General features: G+C 41.3%; 2 non-coding genes across 2 annotated transcripts; both read right to left on the bottom strand.

The window, feature by feature from the left end:
* Positions 1–4,945: 4,945 nt before the first annotated feature.
* Positions 4,946–5,052, bottom strand: LOC134613167 (U6 spliceosomal RNA). Its single transcript, XR_010091190.1, has one exon. It is a non-coding gene; the product is annotated as a U6 spliceosomal RNA (small nuclear RNA).
* A 4,205-nt stretch (positions 5,053–9,257) lies between these two features.
* On the bottom strand, positions 9,258–9,364 carry LOC134613164 (U6 spliceosomal RNA). The gene has a single exon (XR_010091187.1). It is a non-coding gene; the product is annotated as a U6 spliceosomal RNA (small nuclear RNA).
* Between the last annotated feature and the right edge of the window lie 1,651 nt (positions 9,365–11,015).

The raw sequence follows: 11,015 nt of genomic DNA, 5'->3' as shown, positions 1-11,015 counted from the left end.
CCTGGCACTAGAGTGGTCCTTTAAGCAGCTCAAGCAAACATATACTCCTACCCCCATAACAACTTAGTGGGTGAGAATGTTCCTTTAAGTTATACAGAGAACGTATAATGAATAATGAGAAAATAACCTGAACATTTTGTCTTCCAGGAAAATGAATTACCCATAATACATTGCGTAGTAGGGGTCTCCACAATCTCGTGTGCTCTGATATTTATGCTCTGCAATTCAATAAGGGCATACCGAGCAAATCCTCGATGGAACAGCAATACCATCATCTATTGGAGAATAGCACTAACCTTTATTTCATTCATTTTCATGCTGCATTGTATCCTTTTAACATGTTTTAATAGTGCAAAAATTGTGATCTCTACAGATTTGCTCTATTGGCAGAGGATAAACAGGATGTTGAATGAGATTTACTAAATCACATTAATGAATCATTGGGGTTTATTCATTAAACCATGAGCTGTGGTGACCTGAGAAGTGGCTGGCACAATTCAAGCTAAAATTGCAGAGTTGGAGATAACCCTTATTTCACCAGACTTAGAGATGTTTTCCAACTCTGCCATTTTGACCTTAATTTTGTAAGCATGTTCTCAATTATCACATTTCACTGTTTATTAAATAGACAAGTGTGTGTTAACCCATACACTGTTTTATTTCCTCTTTATATGACGTATTATTATTTTTCTTAATATACCGTGTTTCTAGTATATTCATTCCATATATACGGGATGATTAAAGGCATTGAAGGGAACTTGACTCTAGAGGTAGGTGTTATTAGATTTGCATTGCTTATTAAATATTTTAGGTTTTTGTGCACTTAGTCCCACTTAATTACCCAGTTACTAGATTTCAAATTGTGTTATTTTTGTTTGATCTACTATTAAACGTATGAAACTAAATTTAAAAAGTGAATACATTAATGTAATAACAGGATAAATAGGCACACATAGGAAACTTTGTCATACTCCACTTTGTTTCATCATTGGCTTTCATTAAAGTGAGGTAATTAAGCAACAGTATGACTTGTGGGCGTAGGTGCTAGAAAAGTTAATTGCCTGGACCAGCAAGACAAACTAGAGATGGTCTCTGGCCAATAACTCAGCTCAGGTGACAGTCTAGGCCAATGGTAGGCAACCAATGACTCCATAATGCTGGAAAAGCATCAGTGAAGATGTAGTCCACAAATTCTGGAGTGCCAAAGGTTGCCTACCCCTAGTCTAGGTCTTAATGAGCACTGGGCTGTTGGATAGTATTGATAGTTGGAGTTTGAATATGTTATTAGAGTTTAAGATATAACTAATATTATTCCAGTAAAAATATTACACGTCTTGTATATTCTCTCCTAGACCATCCATGCACTCACTGCACTGTTCGAGTGGTTGACTGCATTTGGAGTATATGGGTTCAATCTAACTCTCATTCCAGATTTTAAGGTATACTTACTATATACTTACTATATACTACCTGATATTGTGTATTCTAAATTATCCCAAGGAGGTTTACTTTCAATGAAAACTATTTTCATTAACAAGCACCTGTGTGCGCAGTCCTCATGTTGGTGGTTTAGTCTCTAGCTTTTAGGTTTCCAGACACTATTTCTGTAAATATCCTCCTAATTTGTTCTATATGATGTGTTTTAAAAAAAATAAATAAAAAGCTGAATTATTTATTTAATTAATTAATTAATTAATTATATAGGTATATTCACCTTTGATTTCATTTTCTTTAACAGCAACTCTCTATCAGAGTGCCAGAAAACTGGAAAGATGACTGGATCATCATGAGGGAGACCATCCCAGATGAGGAGCAAATCCCATGATGACACCAAGTTTTCACAGCGGGTTGCTGAAACACGCTAGTATCCTGACTGCCTGCATCTAAACTCAAATTAAACAAGGTATATTGTAATTATATTGTTGTATGAAATTCAATTTACAAAAAGAATAAATAGGTACAAATAGGAAAAGCGCCAGAACAATTTAAATTGAGCATGGCATTAAGCTATATATAACCTATCTAACCATGTACATGAAGCTCTCTGCTTCTGCACCATGATATTTGTGTGTGTTTCTGGGTCTCTGAGTGGTTCCCTATCTCTTTATGTCACTAAATGTATCTCCCTATTTATATACAAGCCTTTAGGGATTTATTATGGAGGTCATTGAGCAACAATGTCACTTGTGGGTGTGAACCCTGGAAATAGTTTGGACCAGCAAGACAAACTAGAGGTGGACTCTGGAATAACTGGGCTCACGTGACAATGTGGGCCTTAACTTGAGCACTGGGGTGATGTGCTATTGGATATTATTGACTGTTGGGGTTTGAAATGTTGTTAGGGTTTTAGATATCCCTAATATTATTCCAGTAAAAAAAATACACATCTTGTATCTTCTCTCCTAGACCATCCATGCACTCACTGCACTGTTCGAGTGGTTGACTGCATTTGGAGTATATAGGTTCAATCTAACTCTCATTCCAGATTTTAAGGTATACTTACTATATACTTACTATATACTACCTGATATTGTGTATTCTAAATTATCCCAAGGATGTCTACATTCAATGAAAACTATTTTCATTAACAAGCACCTGTGTGCGCAGTCCTCATGTTGGTGGTTTAGTCTCTAGCTTTTAGGTTTCCAGACACTATTTCTGTAAATATCCTCCTAATTTGTTCTATGTGATGTGTTTAAAAAAAAAAAAAAAAGATGAATTATTTATTTAATTAATTAATTATATAGGTATATTCACCTTTGATTTCATTTTCTGAAACAGCAACTCTCTATCAGAGTGCCAGAAAACTGGAAAGATGACTGGATCATCATGAGGGAGACCATCCCAGATGAGGAACAAATCCCATGATGACACCAAGTTTTCACAGCGGGTTGCTGAAACACTCTAGCATCCTGACTGCCTGCATCTAAACTCAAATTAAACAAGGTATATTGTAATTCTATTGTTGTCTGAAATTCAATTTACAAAGAGAATAAATAGCTACAAATAGGAAAAGCACCATAAAAACAAAAATTGTGCATGACATTATGCTATATATAACCTATCTAACCATGTACATGATGCTCTCTGCTTCTGCACCATGATATGTGTGTGTGTTTCTGGGTCTCTGGGCAGCAACCTTTCTGTTTATGTCACTAAATGCATTCCTCTATTTATATACGAGCCTTTAGGGATTTATTATGGAGGTCATTGAGCAACAATGTCACTTGTGGGTGTGAACCCTGGAAATGTTAATTGTTTGGACCAGCAAGACAAACTAGAGGTGGACTCTGATCAATAACTGTGTTTAGGTGAAAGTCTAGGCCTTAAAGGACCACTCTAGGCACCCAGACCACTTCAGCTTAATGAAGTGGTCTGGGTGCCAGGTCCAGCTAGGGTTAACTAATTGTTTTATAAACATAGCAGTTTCAGAGAAACTGCTATGTTTATCAATTAGTTAAGCCTTCCCCTATTTCCTCTAGTGGCTGTCTCACTGACAGCCGCTAGAGGCGCTTGCGTGATTCTCACTGTGAAAATCACAGTGAGAGCACGCAAGCGTCCATAGGAAAGCATTATGAATGCTTTCCTATGTGACCGGCTGAATGCGCGCGCAGCTCTTGCCGCGCGTGCGCATTCAGCCGACGGGGAGGAACGGAGGCGGAGAGGAGGAGGAGAGCTCCCCGCCCAGCGCTGGAAAAAGGTAAGTTTTACCCCTTTTCCCCTTTCCAGAGCCGGGCGGGAGGGGGTCCCTGAGGTTGGGGGCACTCTAGTGCCAGGAAAACAAATATGCTTTCCTGGCACTAGAGTGGTCCTTTAAGTTGAGTATTGGGTTGATGGGCTATTTGCCTGTTGGTGTTGAAAATGTTTTAGGATTTTAGATATCCCTAATATTATTCCAGTAAAAAAAATACATGTATTGTATCTTCTCTCCTAGACCATCCATGCACTCACTGCACTGTTCGAGTGGTTGACTGCATTTGAAGTATTTGGGTTTAATCTAACTCTCATTCCAGATTTTCAGGTTTGTATAAAGATGTGAAGATTATAAAAATTTAGCACATATACCAATGATATCTTAATTAGACTTGTGGAGAAATTATGCTCAGCTCCTACGAATGAATGAAATTCCTTTTAATCTGTGCCCAAACAAATAAATGAGTCTGGGATTTACCAGTGGAGTCTTTTTCATTGAATAAAACACAAGTAAATCTCTCATGGATTGATTGCTTCAGGCTTAGATTAAAATTACTTTGATTGTTTTCTCAGTCATAATGTTGTTACTCGACATTAATCTTTGACAAAACGTTTTCTGTAGAATATCATGTTATGTGATGCATTCTTATTTAAAAATATAAAACAATTTGATCAATTAATGATATTGGTATATTCACCTGAGATTTCTTTTTCTGAAACAGCAACTCTCTATCAGAGTGCCAGAAAACTGGAAAGATGACTGGATCATCATGAGGGAGACCATCCAGACAATGAACAAATCCCATGATGACACCATGTTTTCACAGCGGGTTGCTGAAACACTCTAACATCCTGACTACCTGCATTAAAAAAAAAAAAAAAGCATATTGTAATTCTAAACTCTTTATTGAAGTGGTCAAATATGTGTTTATTGTACAACTCTAGCAGCAGTACGATCATTGACTAGTTTTATAAAATATATGTTTAGTAGTTTATATATATGCATGGCAACATAATAAAGCAGTATATACTGTGATCCTTGTCTGTAGATAGCACGGTCCTCTAGGACAAAAACATGCACAGTCCTTTAATTTTATTTTAATCCTGGCAACTTTATTCGTAAATCCACACATGAGGCAGCAGCAAATGTAACCATAAATTAAATAATGTAACACAAATCCCTATAACAAAAAGCCTAGCTCGTCTGAGCACTAACTCACATCAGATTCCCTATCTCTCAGGGGTTACACTAAAAAAAATGGAACGCTTCACGAATTTGCGTGTCATCCTTGCGCAGGGGCCATGCTAATCTTCTCTGTATCGTTCCAATTTTAGTATATGTGCTGCCGAAGCTAGCACTCCCAGTGCCTAGTCTCCTTGATTCTCTTACTGGAGAGAACACCCTCTCTCCTACCTGCTTCCTGAGAGGAAGCCAGCAATCCCCCTCTACCTGCCTAGCAGGGAGTGGTTTATTCCCACTGCTACAGCTGATTATCAGCAGCTGAGCAGTGTGTTGGAGACAGTCCAAAAAACCCTGGCCTGGATCTATGTCTCCCATGAAAACCACTAAACTGTGGAGTGGAGCATTGGCCCTCCCTTCTCTCCAAATACTCCACCCCAGGGGCCCATAACTAAACAACGCTTTGTGTTGCACAAAACACAAACTACATATACTCCCCCTGGGGTTAAATGGCTTCTCTGCCTTCACTTTATCACATATCCTCCCCCCCAGCTCAGACCCATCGGGTCGAGCGGCCTTAAAACACAAATCGTGAACATTCACGTCACCTAGGGCTGTACCAGCCCTGACTTGCTCCTCAGTTACAGGAAGTGGCCTATTGTAGATGGCTGCTACCTTGCTCCCTTGTAGTTTAAGGAACCTCCACCCAAGTGGATAACCCAAATAGTTAGCTTCCTCAAATCCTAGATAACACTTGTTAGCGGTCAAACCGGCAGCCCTTACATTATGCACAATTAACTGGACCTTCATCAGGTGTGCTTCACAGTCCACCCTGTGAATCGCCACACCACCAAGGTGGGCAGCTGCATACTCTTGCTGGAACAGAACACTTTTCATCAAAGTAACCTCCATCTCTGAATCTATCAGTGCTTGTGCACTCTTCCCTACCACCATCACCACTTTTATCTGTGCTGTACCACCACCAGTCACCATACACCTCTTTAAGCAAGTCAATACAATCCCATGCAGAGCCCTTATTACTAAGTCATATTGTATTGGCTCTTCACTCTCAGGACAGTTATATGCAATATGTCCTTGCATGTGGCAGTTGAAACATCGGAGTTGTTTCTCAGTCTGGTCTTGTAGCCAAAATGGGGTTTTTAGGTACGTTCTACCATCATAGTTATATTGTCCTCTCTTTCCATTTTCACTGTCTGTCAAGATTGCCGCTTTCCTTTTCCCTGCTTTATCTCCTTCACTTTCAGGTCTTTCTTTTTTCGTACCCTCATTTTCACTATCATCACTACTGGAGCTGCGCTGCAAGGACTTCTTATTCTTCTTAGGGTCAGGTTTAAAATCGTCCTCACTGTCGTCAGAAGACACAATTTTCCTCTTCATTCTAGGAAATTCATCCTCTGAATTGTCTTCTATCTTAGCAGGCTTTTCATCCTCTGAATCAGAAGGAATACTTTTAGGAGGAGCTTTATCGTCATTAATAACCATTGGCTCAGGTACATCATCATCATCAGGATCAATAACTGCACGCTTAGCAGGAACTTGATCTTCAGTATCGCTTGCTGTGTGCTTCGGGGGAGCCTCATCGGAGTCACTTCCTGCCTTCTTTGCTGGAGCATTATCTTCAGAGTCGCTCGCTGAATGTTTGGCAGAGGTTGTCCGCTTAGACAGATGCTTTGAAGAAGCTACATGTTTATTGGCAGCTACACGCTTCAGAGGAGCTTCATCTTCAGAGTCACTTTTTGCATGCTTTGCAACTTTCTTTCGCTTATTGGCAGCTGTGCGCTTAGCAGGCGTCTCATCTTCAGAGTCACTTGCAACCCGCCTTGCAGGAGCTTCATCATTCTCTGATCCACTGGCACCCCCTCTCCTGTCCTCTTCTGCATCGCTATGTTCATTCTCGTACTGGTGCCCTGAACTTCCAACTTCATTCGCTTCGCCCTCAGAGGCAGAGTCACGCTCATCCTTCACTGGAACAGATCCCTCCGTGAAGGGCTCCACAATACCCTCCATCAGTTCTGTGAATTCCTGGGAGCCTTCATTGCGCTCTACTGTTAATGCTACAGGTCTCCTCTCTATATCCTCAGAGGGTTGGCCATGGAGGCTGTCTAGAGCAACTTCCTCCTGCATGAATGCAGCCTTTGATCTCAGCTCCATGTTATCATGCTCGGCCTGGCCTGGTATGGAGCGCTGTTCTTCTGCCGGAGGCCCAGACTCCCAGCTTAGCTCCTCTTTCCTTTGCCTGGTTTCCTTCCCAGGGGTATCCTCTGCTTGCTCGGCCTTGAGCAGCCACCTCTCAATGTTAGCAATGCTTTCCTCTGGGCTGTCTGGTGGTCTCCCTGCTCCCTCAGGGGTGTACAGAGACGCAGTTATGGCCTCTCGCTGGGTCATGACAGCCCCGGTATCAAACAGCCGGTCAGGCATTCCGAGTCCCGCCTTTAATCCCATGACTGTGTTCCCAGGATCTGGCAGCTGTTCCAGGTAGTCAGTGCGCCCAGGCCTTGTAGCAGTAGTCTTTGCCAGCAGTTCCAGTTTTACGGCTCCCGAACAATCATTTAAAGTCTTTGTAGCAATACCAGGTGTCTCTGAAATATTTCGTTCTGCTACGCCAATGTCATCTACTATGTCATTTTCGCCTTGGTTTGGCTTAGCTGCGGAAGTGCCCATTTTTTCATCCCAGCATGGTTCTGTAACAGTCGCTCTCTCTTGGCTTAGATCAGAAGCGGCTACATTGCCTTTCTTATTGTGACTTTGTTTTGCCACTACTTCTCTGCCCAACTGTTCAACAGCTGGTCGACATTCTTGGGTAGCCTCTGCTACTAAACAGTGCACAGTATTTTTTAGCTCAACTGGGGTGCTTTGCTTCTCTCTATTAAGCTCAGCTCCTTCGCTGTTGTCTTCTCTGACTCCCCAAGTCAGTCTGCTTCTCATGCCTTTAACTTGTTCACTTGGATGAACATCAGCGGCTTCTGCTTCATTTTTCTTTCCCTGGCTGTATCCACTAGCTTCACTTGCACCTTCCGGGTGGGTTTTGCTTACGACCAACACTTGGCCTTGCGTACATTTATTTCTCATCTTTGCAGTTTTCTTTAGGATGTTTCTGCATGCTTTGGTCTTATCACCTTTACATGGTGTATTTTTACTTGTCTCATGCTTTATAGCACAAACCGACTTTACACTGCTGGCCTCAGTCACAGTCTTTCTTTCTCCTTTTGTTGCCTTGGGAAGATTTCTCAGTACCTTTCTGTTTCCAAATGCCTTTCCAGCTTTCTCTTGAAACATGCAAGATTCAGTGTCTGAGCTTGAAAATGTTTTAGTTTTCAACTCTTTTTCTAAGACTTCATCTGTTGTGATGTCACTCAGAGCAAGTTTGAGGCTTTCACGTGAAGCTGCAATGTTTTGATTTTCATATAAACACTTGTCAACTTCAGTAATCAGTTTGTCTTGTTCTCCCTTCGGAGTCCTCTGACCTTTCTTACTTTGGCGCATGTCATCAGTGTCACCATCACTGCCTCTTGACAATTCCGCTTTTTCCTTTAGTTTTGCTGGTCTCATTACTACCTTTTTTTCTTTTGCTTTTTGTTCCTTGGAGGATCCAGCTGCCTTTTCACTCTCTTCCACGTTATCACTACTTTCAGGCTCAGTTATATCCTTCTTGCCTTCTAATTCCTGTTCTCTCTCTTCTGCGTGTTTCTCAACATCACGCTTTGCTTCCTCCATGCTTTTCAGCTTGCTAAAGACTTCTTCTACTGCCTCTGTTATCTTATGCAGGATGTCAGTAGCTTGGTTACGGGGTCCCTTGTCCCCACGCTCCCTGCAGGGGGCAATCTGCAAAACCTCAGTAAGGGCAGCTCTATGCTCCTGCTGAGCGTCCCTCAGGTTCTTAACCTGTGCAGCCAGGAAACTGTTTGTGCCTTGTTGTTTAGCGGTTGCCTCTTGTTGTACAGCAGTTGTCTGTACCAGAGCCTTCAGCAGGTCCTCCATTATAGCACCACACAGGTAACAGTCTTAAAGGTACAGTGTTTTTTTTTTTTTTTTTTCGATTAGCAGGTCTGACAAAATAAAAGTCCTCAATAAGCAGACCAACGGATGACTGGCACACCCACAGACCCTCAATGTGCTACTGTGCCCGCATTCTCCACCATATTGTGATCCTTGTCTGTAGATAGCACGGTCCTCTAGGGCAAAAACATGCACAGTCCTTTAATTTTATTTTAATCCTGGCAACTTTATTCGTAAATCCACACATGAGGCAGCAGCAAATGTAACCATAAATGAAATAATGTAACACAAATCCCTATAACAAAAAGCCTAGCTCGTCTGAGCACTAACTCACATCAGATTCCCTATCTCTCAGGGGTTACACTAAAAAAATATGGAACGCTTCACGAATTTGCGTGTCATCCTTGCGCAGGGGCCATGCTAATCTTCTCTGTATCGTTCCAATTTTAGTATATGTGCTGCCGAAGCTAGCACTCCCAGTGCCTAGTCTCCTTGATTCTCTTACTGGAGAGAACACCCTCTCTCCTACCTGCTTCCTGAGAGGAAGCCAGCAATCCCCCTCTACCTGCCTAGCAGGGAGTGGTTTATTCCCACTGCTACAGCTGATTATCAGCAGCTGAGCAGTGTGTTGGAGACAGTCCAAAACACCCTGGCCTGGATCTATGTCTCCCATGAAAACCACTAAACTGTGGAGTGGAGCATTGGCCCTCCCTTCTCTCCAAATACTCCACCCCAGGGGCCCATAACTAAACAACGCTTTGTGTTGCACAAAACACAAACTACATATACTCCCCCTGGGGTTAAATGGCTTCTCTGCCTTCACTTTATCACAATACATACACTTCTATATTTTCCGAGACTTTTCCATTATTAGTAAATCAAAATCCAAATGGCAAAAATTAGGTTAAAGTAGCCAAACTGTGACTTGAGCTGAGATGGAACTTTTTTCTATATTAGATTTGCTAGATCGGCTCTTTATGTCTAACTTTTCTCAGGTTTAGTTGCTAACTCTGTACAAGGATTAGCCACAACATTAAATCACTGCCAGGTGAAGTGACAATAAATCACTGACAGGTGAAGTGAATTCCATTTTTATATTGTTACAATGGCACCTGTGAAGGGGTGGGATAGATTAGTCAAGGGGTAGGCAACCTTCTGCACTCCAGATGTTTTGGACTAGGTTGCCTGCTCCTGTATTAGGCAGTAAGTGAATAGTCAGTTCTTGAATTTTATGTGTTGGAAGCAAGAAAATAGGCAAGCGAAAATACTTACACAAGGGCCAAATAGTAATGGCTAGATGATTGCTTCAGATCATCTCCAAAATAGCAAGACTTGTGGGGTGTTCCCAGTATGCAGTGGTTACTACCTAGCAAATGTGGTGCAAGGAAGCAGTATCCTCTTTGATGGGAGGGAATGCTAGCCGATAACAGAGAAGAGCTACTGTAGCTCAAATTGCTGAAAAACCTAATGCTGGCCATGACAGAAAGGTTTCAGAACTCACAGTTTGCTGCGGATGGAGCTGATTAGCCGCAAACCGGTCAGAGCGCCCATAATAACCTCTGTCCACCGCCAAAAGCTGTTTCAATGGTAACGTGAGCGTCAGAACTGGATCAAGGCGCAATGGAAGAACGTTGGTTTACTCATGGTTTACTTCAACCTTCTTTTTTAGGTTTTATGGTCACCACTCTGCTGCATGGTCTGCTGATCGCATCTTTACTAATATCCTGTACATAGGAGATCAACACCACTGAATGTGAATTATACTAGAGCTGATACTAACTCTATTAAATGTCAGTAAGACTGTATAGACCCATGAATTATTCATTATTTTGATGTGACATACTACACCAATGGAGTCTCTGTGTTTTATTTCTATGTGGATACGAATCCTAAGCAATTAATTATGTTATACTTCTACTAAGAGAAAAGACTCCTCTACAGGACTGACTGCTATTTCCTTGCTATTTCCCTGTTGCACTTTGTTATATAATATTTATTTTACAGTGTTTTATATTCACTATTTTACATAGGATAATCATATCCTTCTCATTGTGCTCTTTAAGTTTTATTTTTAATTGTTTCACTTATATCTTTTTTAGGTGCAACCTTTCCTTTGGTAATTTAT

The sequence above is a fragment of the Pelobates fuscus genome, chromosome 5, assembly GCF_036172605.1.
Source record: "Pelobates fuscus isolate aPelFus1 chromosome 5, aPelFus1.pri, whole genome shotgun sequence".
Taxonomy (NCBI): domain Eukaryota; kingdom Metazoa; phylum Chordata; class Amphibia; order Anura; family Pelobatidae; genus Pelobates; species Pelobates fuscus.
Note: the sequence above shows the minus strand (reverse complement) of the source record. Positions and strands in the feature narration are given on the sequence as shown.